The following is a 6,134-nucleotide window of genomic DNA, read 5'->3' as shown; positions in this document are numbered from 1 at the left end:
AGGAAAATAGTAATCTCAGGGCAGGAAAGAATATTGTAGACAGAACTTCACATGTATACATAGTACAAAAATAGATGTGACATTTATTATATCATAATTAAATATTTCTGTTCAGTGAAATGAACAAAGTTACAGGCAGATGACAAATTGGAAGAAATTATTTGCAATGTCTAAAACCAATAATATACTAATTAATTAGTATCTAGATGTACAAGGAACACCTTTTAAGCAAAAAAAAAAAAAAAAAAAAAAAAGAAAGAAAGAAAGAAAAGAGAAAAATGGACAAAGTATTTAAACCGGCAATTTACAAAACAGGTAATCAAAATGGTTTAGGAATGTACATAGAGAGGCTCAAACTCACTAATTAGGTAAATAAAAACTGAAATACCAGTGATATTGGCTGGAAAATATTAGGAAACTGGATAATTGTACGAGTTGACAAGGATGTGGGTTTATGGAAACCTCATGCATTTCTAGTAGGAGAGTAAATCTATTCTGGAAAGCAATCTAACAGTATTTAGTCAAATCAAGTATACCATCTACCAATTCTACTTCTTTGTTTATACCCATGAAACATCTCTCAGAGATCCATAATAGATAAATAAATATGTGAGTGAGAGTGAGAGAGACAGAGAGTATGTTCATCAGAACACTGTTTTAGTGCTGAGGAATTGGAAACACTCTATTACCAGGGAAGTGCATAGATACACTGAGTTTACGCACAACAATGGCACAGAAATAAGCAGTGGACCAGATATACACAGAGCAACATGGATGTTGAGTGAAAAAAAGTATGAAAAAGAATGAGATCTACCATATATTGCACTTAGTAAAAGTCAAACTATGTTAAAATAAAAATAATAATGTATATTTTACATCAACTCATATAAATTAAGAGATATACAATAAACTTGTTAGAAGCATTGTCTAGTGGGGGAGGAGCAGAAGGATGGAATAAAGAATGAAGAAAAGAAGTTTATTAATCAACTATTCCAAAGAAGAATCTACATAGACCATTATAAAGTACCATGAAGTAAGGTATATAACTCAAATCTCTACACCTAGAACTAAAACATATATTCAATATATATGTATTATATTTATGTGTGTGTGTGTGTATAGCTGATGGTCTCAAGTCAGCAAAAAATGGGGCCCAAGCCTAGAAAGGGTTAATTTTTCAGGCTTTCAAAATTGTGAGTAGGGGAAAACATCTTTGGTGAAGGAATAGGAGGAAATAAAAGAGCAGAGACCTAAGAAAACATGGGTTCTGGATCTCTGACTTTAGAAGATAAAGAGAAGAAAGGCAAGGAAATATTTAATCAATTTTTAAAGGAGAATGGTGCTCAGATTGCCAGATACTTTGCAATGCTGCACAGGGCTGGGCCAACAAGCACACACTCAACTTTACACAGAAGTTTCTAGGGTCAGACCCCTATTTTCCTCAGAGAGAACCCTGGCCTTGCCTCCAAAGGAATTTATCCTTAAAAATACATAATGTGACTGGTTTGGGTTCAGCCTTTGATTTGGAGGGAAAGAAGAAATATGAAAGAACAGAGAAAAGGGCTTGTTAGTCCTCTTTCTCCCCTTTCTCTGTTACCACTCTTTTTTTAACATGCCCCAGGTGACCTTGCTATGTTTTTTTATACTTTGGAGAGTGCAGGAAAAGTAAATAGCAACTTTATGTTAGCTCTACTTCCACCTGATGTAACAGAAAAATTCAAACTTTATTACCTGAAAAGGGGAACTTATTGGTTCATGAAATTGAAAAGCGTTAGAGTTGATTTACCAGACAGTGTTCAATTTGAAACTCAAAGGATATCATCAAGTTCAGGTGAGTTTCTCAGTCCCTCACCTCTGCTTTCCTCTCTGTTGACTTCATATTCAGATAGGCTGTTGACATATAGTTGTGAGATGGCTGCAACAGACTCTGCCTACATGTTCAAATATCAAGTCAAATCAAGTGTACCATCTAGCAATTCTACTTCTTTGCTGATGCCCATGAAACATCTCTCAGAGATCCAGGGGAAGAATCTCTTTACTGGTGATTCCCACAAGAGTCCTGAGATTCGCTCTGCTTTAGACATTTCACCCACCCCTGCCCACTAATATCCAAGCAACATTCTTCATCTTTAGGGTCAAAGGGAGATCCCACACACCAAACCAATCACAGAGTAAGAATGTGCAATTGGGGATTCCTAAGTGAAAATCAGGGACCGTTGCCAGAATAAAGTGAAATGTATACAGTGGAGGCAAGAAATAAATAAATGTACCTAGAGCAATTTCCATCAACTTGAGTAGTATTTATATTCATCGTTTCCTACTTCCCTACTCTTTTCCTAAAACAGATGAAAACCTTCTCCCAGATATTCTAGAGTTAGCAAGGCATTCAACAGATCACACTACACCTTGAAGGACCTTCAAAAACGTCCATAATCTGGTGGAAAGGCAATTAAGTCTTGAAGAAAAAGTTTTTGAAAGAGATGTACATTTCTTGCTCTTCCTTTTCGATGGACCACATGGACATGAAAAAAACTGATTAAAATACGAGTGCCTCACGTTGGGTATATCAGTTCTGTAAGAGTTCATAGTTATGTAATACTAATAATTGTCATTTTATTGAACATCTGCTACAATGCCAGGCAAAGTGACAGATCATTGACATATAATTCATTTAATACCCTCAAGAATCATGCAAAGTAGGTACTATTGTACTCACTTCAAAGATGAGGAAACAGACCAAGAGAGATTAAGAAATTTACTCAAAGTCATAGAGCTGGTAACTGGAGGAGCCAGTAATCAAAGGCAAGTCTGAGAAGTTTGTGAAACTGCTGTTACCACTTGGCACTAATTAGGGTACCAATATTATGAGCATAGTGTTACATGACTTCAACCATTTATGCACCTCATCTCAAAAGTTCTTATAATTAGGAATTTCATGAAAAAATTTTTTTAAAAATGATCACTTGAGGATAACTAAGTCCATACTGTGGATAAAAATGTAAAGAGCTTTCTAGTAATTACTTTAAGCACAAGTAAATGAAATATTGTCACAGTATACTCTGCAGGGTTAACTAACTGATGGCCTGATTAGAAAAATGTTAGAATGAGATAAAGAGGTAGATTCTGGGAAATATGGATCAAAATGATTAAACGAAATTTGAGAACAACAACTGAACACCCTTAACCTCTCAAGTAATGCCACCCACAGAAGAGCGGAGAAGTCATCCTGAAAAGAGCCAAAGACTAAACCCTGGGCTCCAGACTAAAATGTTGGGTTTGATAAACATACTGTGAGTGCCATCAAAAAAGCTATTTAATTTAGCCCTTTCTTCCAAGTCGTCTGGATGTGAAAAGATATGAAACTGTGCTGTCAGCATTTGAAACAAATGCTTGAAGAAACTGGGAAAATCATACTTTAGGGGACACTGGTAAACAAGTAGAAATGTTAACAAACTGAGTCTGCCTATATCTCAACAAGATCACCATTAATGTGAGAATCTATGAGTTAACAAAAAGAGCATCATTCATCTCAAAAGTCACACTTCAAGGACTTTGGAGCCTTCACTCAGTGATTCTGTGGACATATAGTGGTTTAAGGTCCTCGATTGTTTTTTTAACTTCTTGCTGTAATTATAACTAGCATGTCAATATAACCTCAGAGTGGTCATGATGTTCACCTTCTAAACTCATCTAGTTCCCAGACTATTAGACTGCGTAACCCTTCTGGCCCCACAACTAAGCCACATACACTATTCTGGGCCCTCCCCTGACTACATCTGTGTAATAGGGGTGTGGTATAGTCAAAGTTTGGTTCTGGGCTACACCAATAATCATGGAGATTATCAATCAAACATCTGCCCAATCTACAAGGTGTAGGTGGTAAGTAGTGATGAAAGAATAACCAACCACAAGATTTACAAGGGGGAAATAAAATCCAAGTTGATTTAAAAAAAGAGTAAGAACTGAATAGATAGATAAAGAGGCCTACAGGTACTAGAATTTTAGTGAGGGTCCCTATCATTTGTAACAAATAACTGACCTACAGTAAAAGGAATTTAAAGATGTTTACCTAAAACTCATGAATAAGCATCAAATCACCTATGCTGCTAATCTGGCTTTGATCCCTCTCAAATGATAACAAGTCCTCTGCCTGGCTCCTTGTCCTTCAGTGATTCTTTGTTCTTCAGTCTCTCTTGTTAAAATCCTGGCCTAAGAAATGAGCCCTAAATTCCTGATACTCACCAATGTTCCCAGTGCCTGCCCATCTAAACCTCCTGTTTGTGGTTTTTCCATTACTAAATTTTGTCCACCTGTCAGACCCAATTTTACTGAGTTGACCCTCTCTAATCTGCACAACACAGTGGCTTGACAGAGTTCTCACCTACTGCCTCTTGTTCTTCACCATCCATCATTCCCCACATCTAGTGCATCACCAAGGTCGGCTTGTAGAAATGTCTCTTCCTATCAGTACCACTACTGATGCCTTAGTCTGAGAATTCAATATCTCTTCTCTTTTATTTCAATTGTCTATATCCAACTCAATCCATCACCATAGTCCTATCAGTTATTATTACTGAATATAAATCTGATTCTGTTATTTTTCCACTTGAAAAAAACTTCAGTTGCTATCCCTATAAATAAGATAATATCCACATCACTTGTCATTGATTTTGAGGACTTTCTATACGGTCTTTAAGGTCCATCTCCCTCCCCTACACAATCCAATAAATACATTCCTTAAAGCTCAGCTCAAATATCACCTCTTCTTGACCACTTTAAAAGAGAATGAGTTGTTTCCTCATCTGTCTTAAATTAATTTACAGATACCTTCGTTATAACATATATCACATTGTTTACATGGCCACTTTCCTCATCAGATTATGAATTCTTTGAGGACAGGGAGCATACCTTCTTTATTTACAGGCCTGTGACAAGCACAGTGACTGATAAGTAATCAGTTGGCAACAAATGTTTATTGAATGAATGAATGATCCCTGAACACCGTGACATATCTTAATCTGAATTTCCCTTAGTCACCTGCAGAAATATATTTTCCCTTCAGAATATATTCTCTTTTATATATATTTATTTTTTTAGTTGTGGGTGGACACACAATATATTTCATTTTTATGTGGTGCTGAGGATCAAACCCAGGGCCTCAGACATGCTAGGCGAGCGCTCTACCACTAAGCACTCTACCACACCCCCCAGCCCTGAATATATTCTTATTTATCTGCCTGTCCTCTATCTATCTGTAATATACCTATAGATAAAGGGGAAAGGTGAGAAAGGAGAGTAGGGGCATATTTTAAGTTCCAACCTCTCTTGATGTTCCACATTCTCCTGTAATTACTGACCTATGCTAGATCCTGTCTGAACATAATATTGGTAAAGCCTTCAGTCAGAAATCACTATAATGTCTCTTTCCTAGCTCACTTTGGAATTCTTTTTTCCAGTTTTCTGATGCTACATCACTCTGTGACCAATCCTTACTGTTTCCATGGGACCTGAACTGATGAATGATCCATCCTTTACTGCTTGAACTGGTTCTAGCTGATGATACAGCCACCCAAAGATCTGTTCATAATCATTCAAGAATTAATTCATGAAGCCTTTCCCCTTAACCATATGAAATGATTAATGGCTTTCCTATTATTTTGTGATACTTTTTGTCCTTAATTGTTAGAGAAAACATTCATATAACACATTTACTATATAGATATGCCTCCCTTCACACTCTCGAATACCCCGAGCCATCTTGGGAGTGGTAATTGAAGGATTTAATAAACCCGCATGACTTTTGGAAAAAAATAACCTTATTGATATAAGCACTCCTGAAGAACATCTCTCCACTATTCAAAAAACTCACCTCTGAACATTGTTTTCTCTGTGTCTGCCTTTCTCTCACACACACTATGAATTTGTGTGTGCGTGTGTGTGTGTGTGTGTGTGTGTTTTCAGAGACTTCTGCATCTACAGAAGCTAAAATAACACGTGTGTCATACATACAACCATCACCACCACCACCACCTATACTGCAGGCTTACTTCAGTTATATTCTCAATTTCTAATTTGTCAGCCATTCTGATTTCCTCTCTTCCATACCTCAGTAAAACTACCTGAGTACCTACATG

This window comes from Callospermophilus lateralis, chromosome 7 (assembly GCF_048772815.1).
Source record: "Callospermophilus lateralis isolate mCalLat2 chromosome 7, mCalLat2.hap1, whole genome shotgun sequence".
NCBI classification, from domain to species: Eukaryota; Metazoa; Chordata; class Mammalia; order Rodentia; family Sciuridae; genus Callospermophilus; species Callospermophilus lateralis.
The sequence above is the reverse complement of the archived record's forward strand: the minus strand, read 5'-3'. Positions refer to the sequence as shown.